Source organism: Uranotaenia lowii, chromosome 3 (assembly GCF_029784155.1).
Source record: "Uranotaenia lowii strain MFRU-FL chromosome 3, ASM2978415v1, whole genome shotgun sequence".
In the NCBI taxonomy this organism is placed as follows: Eukaryota; Metazoa; Arthropoda; class Insecta; order Diptera; family Culicidae; genus Uranotaenia; species Uranotaenia lowii.
The window spans coordinates 367,788,825-367,802,932 of record NC_073693.1 but is presented as its reverse complement, the minus strand read 5'-3'; positions in this window follow the sequence as shown (position 1 = coordinate 367,802,932).

The following is a 14,108-nucleotide window of genomic DNA, read 5'->3' as shown; positions in this document are numbered from 1 at the left end:
CCGCAACACCGTCACGCCACCGCGCAGCAACACGAGGTAGCACAAAATTGTTTCCTTGGGAATATTTGTTTGGAGAAAAGTGAACTGCCATAACCAACCCCATTTGACCAGTGACACGATTGTCATTACGTTTTTCGGTAAAATAAAGTGGGAGTTTTTTTGACCAAACTAAAGCGTTTCCTTGAGACCGCGATTCCCTTTTTTACGAGTGCCGACCCTGAGGCTAGAGGGGGGTTCTTGCTCCACTGAGCAGTAAGTTAGCCCGTTTGTTACATCGCTGAAAGAAAACTGAAAAAATATCGTGGTTCAAATTTTAATCAGCTGAAAGAAGGCCGCCGAAATTTTCTAAGTAGCCTGTCTTCAGCTCTTAATCATCTTGATTTGGAAAAGTTATTCAGTGAATTATATCAACAGACGTCAATTGACAGATCAACCCAAACAAAAAAAACCAAAAAAAATGATGACCAATGTCTGCCCAATGTTTGACACCCACTTTTTTCCCCTGGGATGTTTTGAAATTGACGTAGAACCTTAAAACTCTGGTTTTAGGTCTCATGCCGCAGTACGCAGAACCAACCATTAAGTCTGTAGCACAGAGAACAGACAAACAAGCTAGCCTACGAAACTTGTGTAAAATTTCCAACAATCGTTTTGATTCAATTTTTGTTTTTTGGCTGGTCCACCAGATGTCTCCAAACACAACAAAAAGAACTGTCAAAACCAAACTGAGAAAAAAATTTGGTCAGTTTTGAACAGGTCGTATAAACTGTTTGGCATGTTTCAAGAACATTCCTGTTAAAGTTTCGTTACACTTTCAACCGGTTGCTGAATTTTGCACAATGGGATGCAAAAGTGTTACTTGAAAGTACCCGCTTTGAGATGTCTCGAATCTGTTCTGATGGCTAAGATTGATCGTCAAGAATGCTCCTAATTGACTGGATATATACGATAACCGTTCAAGAAGTGCAAATATTTGTTGCAAAACTGTTAGTTATTTCGCATGCCTTAGAAGTGCAAGAATAAAGGAATGAATAAAAGTTAATCGCTGGTACTTTTTAAACGTTTTTTACTTATTGACTTTTTTCGGTTAGTGTAACAATTTTTTTTCAAATTTTTATATTTACTTAACGTTTCGGGTTACTCAGGGGGACATCTGATGATGGGTTAAAGAAATAACCTGAAATGTTTAGTAAATGTAAAAAAAAGTTGCTTCACTCACCAAAAAGTCAATAAGAATAAACCGTACAAAATAAAGGAAGTGAAATTCTGTCCAGTCAAAAGTAACTCTTATTGCATTTATCTAGCAATAAATTGAATCCATCTTAGTTCATATACGATAACACTTTTTCGAAAATTGGGCACTTGAAAATTTGATTTGTAAATTTTCAACGTATTTTTTGGATGCCAGTATTTGAAATTTTACACACTTTTTTGAAGATTATTTGTTCGAGCTTGTACGTCTGTTCTCTGTGTCTGCAGTTCAATGGAAATTTGTTCTTCTTAAGCGACTAAAATGCCTCTCCACAGAAGACGAATTATGCGTATGAGAAATGGATAGTTTTTTTTTTATATTGGGAACCAAAACTGCAATCTTCCAGGCAAGCCATTACTCCTTGTAAAATTAAGCTGATCAAGAAATTCCAAAAAAATTCTTCATTAAGAAATCAATACAAAACCTCATTTCAAAACATTCGCCATCATGCATTTGCATTGCAATTTTACCACAGTTCAGTAGTTCAGACTGCCAAATTTGACTGCTAATTGTTGTAGAAGTTGTTGAAGAAAGACTGAAACAGTGTTACAAAAACAACTCTTCAATTTATCATCGGCTGCACTAAAACTTCTTTAAATGCTTATCAGCGCTCCAGTTCGCTTTTGTTCAGCCATTAGGCTGACAAGCAATCATGCTTTAACACAGTTCATATATAACACGTCCAAAAAAATATTTGCCTTTTGATATGAAAGCTACATGAATGCCTACATCATGAAGCCAAGAAATATATTTTGAAATTTTTTTAATGAAATGGTCACAAAAAGTTCAAAAAAGTGGTCTGAAAAACCTACTTTTCTGCTGTTCTCCAATTAAAAACAATAGTGGTGACATCCCAGTTTTTGAGCTCCATATTCAAGGCAATTTTCGATACTCCACAGAAAGGTTCAGGACCAATCAACAGTCCCTGAGATCCTTTCCTAGCAAGCTGGTCTACTTCTTCGTTCCCTAGGATATGGCCTGGAACCCAGAATAAAAATACTCTGTTACTTACTCTGTTACTACTCTGTAATAGTTTGGAGTAAAGGGTGCTCGGATCAAAAAGTAGTCAATTAAAATTCGCTTTTTTTTAATCATTCATTTAAAAACCCTGAACATTCCTCATTTTGTAGGTGTTTATGTGTAGAATAATGCTTCTATTTGACTTTTGAAACTAGGTCATAAATTTTCAAGAAGGCGTCCAAGAGAGAGGAGCTACGAATCAGAATTTTGTACATGTACCGTGAAAATACAAACTACACGCTTGCAGAAATAGCTAAATCGTTGCAGGTGGCGAAATGAACTGTCACCAAAGTAATCAAAGTGTTCGGGGAACGTTTTTCAACAACTAGGAAACCGGGATCTGAGGGAAATTGAAATCCGGGAGCCGCAGTGACGAACTGGTAAACTGGTAAGCTGGTAAACGGTGGATAATGTGCAACACGAGACCCCATAGTGGTCATCTCACCTCTTATTCACAACTTCTATCTCTACCTCCCCGCGGTGCCGGCTGGGGTGCGAGTAACCTAAGCGGAGATCGAGTACCCAATCCTGGTGGATGCTTTGGTCGCATGCAGACTGAGAAGGTGGCCGCACGCGTCTGTTCCCCAGGTCAGGGGCGGCGTGCAACAACAACCGAGCGTCTGTTCTCCAGGTCAGGGGCGGCTCAAACAGCGTCTGTCTTGCAGCAAGCGGCTGAATTTATGAAATGCGGCTCCCGCCAGCTAAGTCCAAGATGGCAGCCCCATCGCGGGATAGGGACTTTAGGCTAACAACCTACTGCTCCCGATTTGAAATTGTTACGGAATCCGAAAGAAATGACCGACCTGGAACTTTGGCGACGACTTTTAGCATGAAAACACGGACACGAATTGGAACTTGGAATGTTTTAACCCTTGCCCAACAAGGCAAACTGGAACAACTTGCTAGAGAGGCTAGCCGCCTCAAGCTTAAAATTCTGGGACTGAGCGAAGTCCGTTGGCCTAATACTGGAGAACACAAGACACAATCCGGGCAAGTCCTGCTTTACTCTGGCATACGAGGAGAACATGCTACTCGGGAACGAGGAGTTGGTTTCCTGTTAAGCCCGCAGGCCTACGCGGCCCTCATTAGATGGGAACCGATAAACGAAAGAATAATCGTAGCCAGATTTAGAACACGGGTTAGAAACCTTACAATGGTCCAGTGTTATGCGCCAACTGACGTTGCCGACTTGCAGGAGAAAGAGCAGTTTTACAGTCAACTGAACAGCGTGGTTGAGAGAATTCCGAAGGGTGACATTCAAATCCATTTGGGCGACTTCAACGCAAAGATTGGCTCCGACAATCAGGACCTTGAGCGCATCATGGGGCGCCATGGCCTAGGACAGATGAGCGAAAACGGAGAGCTGTTTGTAGAATTTTGTGGCAACAACAACATGGTGATCGGTGGATCGCTCTTCCCCCATCGACCAGCACATAAGGTCACTTGGGTATCCCGAGATGGCCGAACAGAAAATCAAATTGACCACATCTGCATCAGTCGAAAATGGAGAAGGAGCCTTCTTGATGTCCGCAACAAACGAAGCGCCGACATTGCATCTGACCATCACCTCGTCCTTGGCGAGATACGACTGAGAGTTGCACGTGTCCAACGGCGCGAGGAGAAAGTCGGGTGTCGATACGACATCCGCCGGTTGGAGAATCCAGAGGGGAAAAGGGCATACGTTGAACAGCTAGAATCCCGAGCCTCGGAGCTGCCGACAGACGGAACAGTCGAAGAACAGTGGTGTGGAATCAAGAATGACTTTATCACGACGAGCCATGGTACTCTCGGTAAAGTTTGTGGAAGAAGGAGTGAATGGATGTCGGATGAAACTTAGAGGATGGTCGATGATCGGAGAAAGGCGAAAGTCGGAATTGAGCAGGCATGTACCGGGTCAGCCAAAGCAGCCGCCCGCTTACGATATGCGGAGCTGGAAAAGGCAGTTAAACGAGCTTGTAGACGAGACAAGAGAGCCTGGACAAACTCCCTAGCCGAAGAGGGAGAAAGAGCCGCCGCCAATGGAGATATCCGATTACTTTATGACATTTCTCGCCGCCTCAGTGGTGCAAGGACTAATGCAAGAATGCCGCTAAAAGACCGAGCAGGTCAGTTATTGACCGATCGAACAGATCAGCTCAAACGATGGACTAAACACTTCGAACAACTCTTCCGAGTCACGAATAGCGATGGCCAACAGAATCTGCAGCTCGAAGCGCCAACAGTAAGTTGCATAAATGGCGTCAACTCGGATGCGCCTTCGCTGGCTGAAATAGAAGCGGCAATCAAAAACATGAAATCCAACAAAGCAACTGGGATCGATTGCATCCCTGCTGAAATGCTGAAAGCCGACCCTGCCCTATCAGCACAAATGTTGCACCGTCTTTTCGCTGACATCTGGGATACTGCAACATTCCCGGCCGACTGGATGCAGGGTATCCTCGTAAAGGTCCCGAAGAAAGGAGACCTGACAGAGTGCGGTAACTGGCGAGGCATAACTTTGATCTGTACAACCCTCAAAGTACTCTGCAAAGTGATTCTGAACAGGATCCAGGAGAAAATAGACGCTACACTCCGACGGCAACAAGCTGGATTCCGATCTCGACGATCATGTGTGGACCACATCACAACGCTACGAATCATACTGGAACAAATCAACGAATTCCAGGACTCTCTTCTGCTGGTGTTCGTTGATTTCGAAAAAGCATTTGACCGACTGAACCACGAAAACATCTGGGCTGCTCTTAGACGACGAGGGGTCCCAGAGAAACTAGTCCATCTCATCGAAGCACAGTACGAGGCATTTTCGTGCAAGGTCTTGCACGACGGTGTCTTGTCCGAACCAATCCCGGTAACTGCTGGAGTGAGACAAGGATGTATTCTATCACCGCTACTTTTTCTAATCGTAATGGATGAGATTCTGATTGGATCGATTGACTGTGCACCGAACCGAGGATTGCCGTGGAACCCTTCAACAATGGAGCAACTGAACGACCTTGACCTGGCTGACGATATTGTTTTGCTCGCTCAAACACAACCAGATATGCAGAGCAAACTCTACGACCTCAACGAAAGTTCCAAGGCAGCAGGTCTCAAAGTCAATGTCGGAAAGACCAAGTCGATGGAGATCAACACAGGAAATCCCTCCAGTTTCATGGTAGCTGGGCAACAAGTTGAGAAAGTGGAGTGCTTCCAGTATCTTGGTAGCCAGATTACGCCTGATGGTGGTACCAGAAAAGACATCGAAACACGGATCAGAAAGGCCCGATTTGCGTTTGCGAGTCTCCGAAACATCTGGCGGTCACGCCAGATCTCTCTACGAACAAAAATCCGAATCTTCAACTCAAACGTCAAATCCGTATTGCTGTACGGGTGCGAAACTTGGTGCACATATGCGGTAACGACGCGAAAACTGCAAGTATTTGTAAACCACTGCCTGCGGAATATCATCCGCGTTTGGTGGCCTGGCAACTGGATCTCGAATGAGGAACTACATCGCCGGTGTCATCAAAAGGCGCTAGAAATCGAGATTCGGGAACGTAAGTGGAGATGGATTGGGCACACGCTGCGAAGAGATGAAAACGAGATTTGCAGAGAGGCGCTAGATTGGAATCCAGAAGGTCATCGAAGAAGAGGCAGACCCAGAAATTCGTGGCGGCGAAGTCTAGCCGCTGAAATCCGAACTGTCGACGAGAATCTTGACTGGGACCAGGTGAAGACGCTGGCTCCGGATCGTCAACAGTGGAGGTCTTTTACCACGGCCCTATGCACCGGAGGATCGGCGCGGGATCATTAAGTAAGTAAGTAAGCAGTGACGAACAGAAGAGTGGCTAGCACTTTAAGCGAAACTAAAAATCTCTCCGTTCGAGCTGTCGCCAATAAGTTGGGAATATCGTCTACAATCGTGCATGAAGCTTAAAAACGATCAGGACTGTCGATTTATAAGAAGGTAGTGACTGCTAATCGCAATGAAAAGCAAAACCTTACGGAAAAAAATTCTCGGAAGCTGTATACGACACTGTAGACAAAGGTTGATTGCGTGGTAATGGACGACGAAACCTACGCCAAGGTAGATTTCAGACAGCTTCCGGGACACAAGTTTTATACAGCATCCTGATGAGGAATGGTGGCAGACATTTGCCAGTATACTAACCCAAGTAACCAAAAGTCTCATATCTACTTAAACTCGTGTCTCCAAAGTTCGAATTTCGCTGAACAAAGGTTCCAGAGGGATTTGGTACCGAATTTTCTCGAATGTGAGCATGAAAGTTACAAAAGGTTCCTCAAAAAGTCTTCTATGGACTTGAAGTTCCAAGAAGTTCCTCAAATAGCCTATTATGTGACATGTCAATCGCACCCACACAGCATAAAAGTTACAAATTAGGTCTCAAATAGCCTTCTGTGAACTTCAAGTTCCAAGAAGTTTCTCAAATAGCCTATTTTGTGACATGTCAATCGCATCCACACAGTATAAAAGTTACAAATTAGGTCTCAAATAGCCTTCTGTGAACTTCAAGTTCCAAGAAGTTCCTCAAACAGCATTTTTTGTGACATGTCAATCGCATTTTTCAGAATAAAAGTTACAAAATGGGTCTCAAACAGCCTTCTATGGACTCGAAGTTCCAAAAAGTTCCTCAAATTGCCTTTTTGAGACATGTCCGCCATTTCATGAATATTAATTGTGAACGAACATCACAAAAGGGCATATAATAAATAAATCATGATTTGGAGCTTGGAAATTGTTTAAAATTATAATTTCTATTGAAATTTCAACTCAGAACAACTTAAAGCTTACTCGCAAATGATTGTTTTTGAAAAGAGTACATATTTTGACTTTATAAAATTTCGTCCGACTGTATTTACTTATCACGAATTTATCACACATTGAAAGTCAGTTGAAGCAATTCATTAATCAAATATCAAGATAAACTCAAGAATTTGTATAATTTTTAGCTTAACAGTTATAAACATGGAATTCCATTTTTTCTAAAACCGATATTATTTTAACGGATGATTGATTTATACGCCGTTTCGTAATGTTTCTTAGTCATAATCAACATGCGTCTTTGCTGCTGGCTGCTGGCTGCCTTTGCGGGTATTCTAGGAAGCTTATAACCACTTTGAATTTTAGCTGGCGGTAAGGCAACATCTAGGCGTAGCGTCGTGGCAGCGTGTTTGGCTATCATCTCGGAGGATCGGGTTCAAATCTGGTACAAGGACTAATTTTTTTCCATTAGGTTGTTTAATTGCTTGAGTAAGCGAATCAAATAATTGTGTAGCAGAACTGACGTGCGTGCTGGCATGGATCGAACAAAGTAAAAAATAAAGCAATTAAGTAAGGTCAATTGAGGGAGGTGATGGGAGGAATAAAAATGGATGCCGAGAAACCGACAGCACCACATGGGCTGGTGGTGGTGACCAAAGTAAGAGAGGAGAGGAGAATTATATTTTGGTTTTCGCTGATTAAACGTTTACTTGTGGGCTGAACAGAAGGCCGTTCAAATCTGTAATGGAACTTCAAAGTTTCAATAAGAACTTAAATTTTGGGCTGAATAAAACGAACTTCAGCACATTGATTATGCTGATTTAGCTGTGTTCGACCCTTTTATCGAGACTTTTGGTTGCTTGGGAAACTATCAAAGTTTTCCAAGAAATATTTCCTTTGGGAAGCTTTCTGTACCTGAGGCTTGTAAAGCGATATTTTCGTTGCAGCCGGGACCGTCATCCATAACAGCATTTAGGTTGTGCCCAAGGATAAGAACCCTCTCAACACACCAGAACTTCGCCCAATCGAAAAATATTGGACGATAGTTAAGCAAAATCGTAAGAAGACCCGAAAAACTGTATGCAGCGAGATGCAGTTCAAAGCAAACTGGCGTTCTTCGCTGAAGAAAGTGGATAAGGTGACTGTACAAAATCTGCTGGCAGGCGTCAAACGAAATTCTCGCCAATTTGAACTAGGTCAACCGGAATCTTAACTGAGTATATTTTCAGTCTTTTATACAAATTGAACTTATAAAAGAAAGATACTTTGATTTTTTTTGTCAATAAACAATAATCGATTTACACGCAATTTAGTTTGACCACTTTTTGATCCGAACACCCTTTAACATTAGAAAGTACTAAGTGCTCGAAGAGCGGCCTGGCTGTCATGGATGAACATTTAGATACCTGTATAAACTGTAGAACATCTTCTTGTGTATCCTCTTTTCAATCAGGCTAAAATGCATTCTAGTATTGCTAGAACTTCTGCTTGTAATACTGTTGAACAGTTTTCCATTGAAATTAAAATCATGAATCTAGGTCTAGGTCACACTAAGAGGCAGGGCCGTAGGAAGAACCGACTCATGGGGGGGGGGGGGGGGGAGGGGTGTTTGAAGACTGATTTTTACTTATGATTTTTTGCCCAACAATGCACGAATACAAAAGTTTAAAAGAATTTTTTTTGTAACTATATGATTATCAATATAATTAAGTACTTTGACCATTACAAATTTTCGTAATTAAATCGTAACCTTAAAAAATTGGTCCTTAACCTAAAAGGATAGCAAAATTCATGTTCATCGATGATTTAAATCTTTGAATTTGTTCAAGAGTCTGATAGATCAAACTTAGTTGATTTGGGCATAAAATAAGCTTTTTTAAGGAGAGTCTTCAATTTCTTTAAAAAAAAAACTTATTTCTACTCAAATCAAAGAAGCCTAAACTTCCAAACTATTTTGCAAATTCAAAGATTTGAACCTTTGATGAAAAAAAAAACAAATTTTCAAAAAAAGTTAGAGATAAAAATCTACAGATTTTCGGACCAAATTTCTTGATGCAAACTTGAACCAAATTGATGATTTTAGAATAAAATTTGACCTAAAAAACTACTATATTTATACATTTTTTCGCTTACCGCTAGTATGCTCCATTAAAAAGCATAATTAATATTTTTTGAATCTAATAATGAAACAGTTTCATTGAAACCTCATTATACAAAATTTACCACAACACTTTCCGTTACTCAAATATCTATATTCAATTTGCAGAAATTTGCCTGTTGGTTTCTGAAACTCAAAATGCTGAATTTTTATGTCCTTGGTGTTAAACAATACATTGGAAAAATTAAGAATTTTGTGCAGATTTTTTAGATGAAGATGTTTCTTTAACAGCAAATATTTTTCATAAAGAATCATTCCCAAATGAAAATCCTGTGGATGAATTTTTGGAATAGAATTTGGATTTTTTTTTCGGATAAAACAAAAAACTCAAGTTCTTCCTTTTATTTGTGAATTTCCGCTGAATTATGTTAACAAACCAATTTTGTTTAAAAAATTGAAATCTGGTAATTGAATTGACAAGCAATCTTAACACATAAAAGACCGAATAAATCTATGACGAGAAAACCCGAATTTCGGGATTCTATATTTCATAAACCTCTGGACTAAATTTTACAAATTTAGCGTTTTCAATTTACGGCAAATATTGTTCTCAATTTTGTCGAATAAAGTTTAACACTTACATTCAGTCCATTTGATTTATACTTTAATATGTAGCACACGAAAATACTAGATATCTTGTATTTGGTCCGCAATGTGTTATGTTGATCTCTCGAATTCCTCAACAATTTATGTTGAATGTAATGTTTATCTACAAACTTAATCTTTTTCTGAATTTTGAATCTGCATTCTGAATCTGAATTCAAACATTGCGCTTTTAATCTGTAGCCAAATTTCTATTGGTTTTCTGAAATGAACAAAAAATACGATTTCTGAATCTTATTCCAGATCAGAATTTTATGAGCCAAGTTTGAGAGCCCTCATTCATGAATCTATTGATTAAATTCTGTATTTAGTTCAGGTTTAATCTTAATTCACTATTTTAATTATTTATTGTTAATGTGTATTGTGAATCAGAATTAAATAATGAATTAACAAAGATCTGAATCTGACTTCTCAATTTTGAATTGCTATTTCGAAGCTTTAAATTTTTGAATTTTATGTAAGAATTAAGATTAAGAACTCGATCTCGATAAACTCGGAAAACATGATTCAAATTTGATATGAAACGCAAAACCAAATCTGTACCAAGATTTCAAAGAAGCTTTTCAATCCTTTTTTTTTTTTTGATTATTCGGATGAAAATCAAGAATTATGAACTGAATCCAGAATCCGAAATACGAAAATAAGAATACACTTATGGTTATGGGAGTTATGAAAAAGGAACCTTCAAATGGGTTTAATTTGATTCAAAATTTAATATTCATACCTAAATTTATAACAAGTGAGAAAATTTTGAAAAAAGCGCACCAGACTTTTTGATTTGGGATGGGTTTTTGAGGTTTGGGCGTTAGTTTTTAGTCTAGATTGTTACTCCTGATTGACCTTAATCTATTATAATGATTTGGTTCCGAATTTAAAATTTTGAGTGTGGAGTAGAATACCTCGCTTGAAGTTTAATATCCTCATGGGAAGCGGGGGGGGGTTTAACCCCCAAACCCCCGCCCCCTCCGTTCCTACGGCCATGCTAAGGGAAATAGCTCGTCGACGAAAGAGGTTTGTGTTGCAATTCTTCGGAATCGCACAAATCATTGATGTAGTCCACCCCAGCGCGAAAAGGCTGCTGTCTTCGTGGGAAACTGATGACTGCACAGTGCACATTTTCTGAGATTCAAAGGCATGCAGTTGATGTCACACCACTGTGCAAATAGATTGAACTGATTTTGCAGGTAATCAATGTCGTCCTGACCGTTTATGGTGTAAAACAGTCAAGATCATCAGCAAAACAATATTTCGTGCCGTTGAGGAGTAAGAGCACTTCGTTAAAATAAATTAAGAAGATAATCGGTCCTAGGTGACTACCTAGGGGCACACCGAGGGAGGCAGAGAACTGGATGGAAAGAAAGTCTCCTGTGTGTACTGTTTGAATTTACATCCAGTTAAGTAACTGCGGAACCAGCCAAGTAAAGGTCCACATAATCCTTAGTGTTCAAGCTTACCAATAGCAATATCGTAGTTCACCTTATAAAATGCTGCTGACATATCGTTATAAATGGCATCGGTTTGAGACTCAGCACTTTTGTGCACATAGAAGACGAAGGTCAACATGTTAGTTGTCGTTTGGTCATAAATCCATGCTGATCGATTGAAAAATTATGTTTACAGTACGAGAAAATCGGAGATTTGGAGATTGTTCATAAAACGGAGATTCCTCTATGTCGTAGTGATTACTTCACATTCAATTAGTACGCGGCACGACTTGAGAACGCGTGCTTGTTCTCCAAAGCTCGTTTCGGCCTGCAGAGAAGAAGTTTTTGAGGTTTGCCGCTGCTTTAGATATGACCGCATCCTCTACTAGGACAATTGTACTTATGTAGAAACCGAGTGGCGAAACCTTCCTGACAGCACTCTCCACATGTTTTGGGGATGTTGAAGTAGTAAAAAAGATACTCGTGAATTTTTTGAGCAGGAGATTACTGATTCCGCAATCAGAGTTCGCAGTCTTGCCATCATTCAGCTGACTTTTGACATTCTTACAGAACGATTTTGGGTTTGACTTGAGATTTCGTTGTACTCGGAAAAGATGGTTTTGGTAGCAACGTTTACCAATTTTTTTTTATAAGCGGAGTTCAGTCTTCGACATACATCCTTAGTTTGGGAGAATTTGAACTTATGGTGATTTCTGAGGGCACATCTCTTCGCCATCTTCAGTCGACGAAGTTCTTTCGTAAACCAGGGAGTCCGTTATTTAATTCATTCGAAAAGGTTTCGGCCGCAGCATTGCGATTCTATAAATCGAGTTCAGACTCCCAGTCGATGGGGGCTAGGATATGGGAAATGACATCGAAATCCGCTTTCTTGAAGTCGAGATAGAAAGGTGCTAATTTTTCCACGAAAGCATACAATTCAGTGACAACGAGCGAGACCAGTAAAGCTAGATGATGCTGGACTGCCTTAACGAACGGAGCAGGGACCAAATCGATGATCGGAACACGAGACTCATCGCTATCAAAGTAGAGGTCCAACATTCGGCTATTTTCGTTTGTAATTCCGTTAATTTGAAGCAAGGTCACCGTACCCAGGGAGTCTATTTAGTATGATGTTTAAAAGCGCCGAGAATGTAGGATCCGGGTACAAAAAGCTACCATGATCGGAGCACCACTTTAAACCGGGCATATTGAAGTCACCAATGACGAGGATATCGTCTTCGGGGGCGCAGAGAATGTTCGTTTTGGATATTCAGCGCGAAAATGGCTCCGCCAGGGCGACTTCTCGTGTGCGATCGGGGGGGCAAGTTAAGCACGCATACGTAGAGTTTTCAGTTTCCAAGATCGATGCGGATCCACAAAAGTTTCAAGTCGTGCCCTTGGAGCTCTTGGATAAATGCTTGTTGAGTTAGAAAGCGTAACATGTGAATAGCAAGCATGGTAAAATGCTAAAATCATCATGATACTACTTATGAAATGCTTGTTTTGTTTCCGTAGAACTTTGTTAAGACCTAATAAAATAGATAAAAATTTCTAGGGATGCAAAATGTTTTCTGTTTTTCGAAAAAAATAAACATTCTTCTCTTGAAACCATAATATTAGCATTTTATCATCGAAATACAAACGTAACTTTTCAATTGTTTTTCTCCGAAAGTATCTTATCTGCTTAGTGCTTCCAGCTATTAGGTCAAAACTCATCCCTCATCGACGAAAGACTTTTACCCAGTACCTTGAGAAAGATGAAATATGAAACCATATCGTGTGAGTGTTGATTTTGATTGAGCATTAGTAGGGCAACATTACTACCTACTCACTACTCAACCTACAGTTTTATCAAAGTTTTGCATTATTGACACACTTCATTTCAATTTCTTACCCTCTTCAACCTCTCACTGTTTCCTAGTCTCACTTTCGCCGGAAAAGTAGTAGTAAAGATGCTTCGAGTCAACCGGAACGGCTCTCGAACAAGTGGAGTTTACACACTCGCTCGGATTTGCATACTTCATCAAAATCAAACTCGGTAATGTTGTTCTCAAACATCGCAAGCACAAAACTCATCGACATACAATATGAGCAAGCAAGCAAGCAAGCAGGCAAACGTGGTACTTTGGCAGTCAGTCAGGCAGGCAGAACGCCGAATTAGAGCAGCATCTTTTCCCGAGTAGCAAAGATGTTCTTCTATCATCATCAGCATCAGAGACTATCCTCGCAGCATCCCTTGCCCTTGCTCTTGTTGTCTGTGGAGCTGTCGAGATATTTACTAGAAAACTGTTTGCTCTCTACTTGCCGAGGCACTTTCATTCGACTTGATGGAACCTTTCCTTGCCTAAGATCAGTTTTGCCGACTAGAGGGCCGATAGAGAGCGAACGAGCGAGTGTGTTGATTTATGCAGCACATATTTGCTGAATTACAGATGTATCTCTGAACTGACTGGATGGCTTGAGAGATAAGTTTCTCGGGGAAAATTGCGGAAAAGATTTTCCCTCGCAGCCTTCCGGCGAAAGATTTTCGGTTACAACTTACAAACAGCAGAAGCTCGGTCCTTGTAATTGATTTGTTTTCCAATCGTGAACGGCTCACGTTGGGCTGAAAATATTTGCTTTCACCTGAGGGTTCATGAGATTTGAAAACGAACGTGGGAATTCACATGATTTTCTATGAATAGATGTGTTTTGAATCGAATTAAGATATCAGGCTAAAAAATTAACTGTTTCCATAATAATATTTTCAAAAAAATTAACAAATCGAAAGAAGTTACTCAGGGTGAAAATTTGAAATCGTCCATTTATAAACAAATTTGACAAAGAAAAATATAAAGGATCAAACAAGAAAAATAAATGACATAAAGGCAATCATGACAAAAATGACAA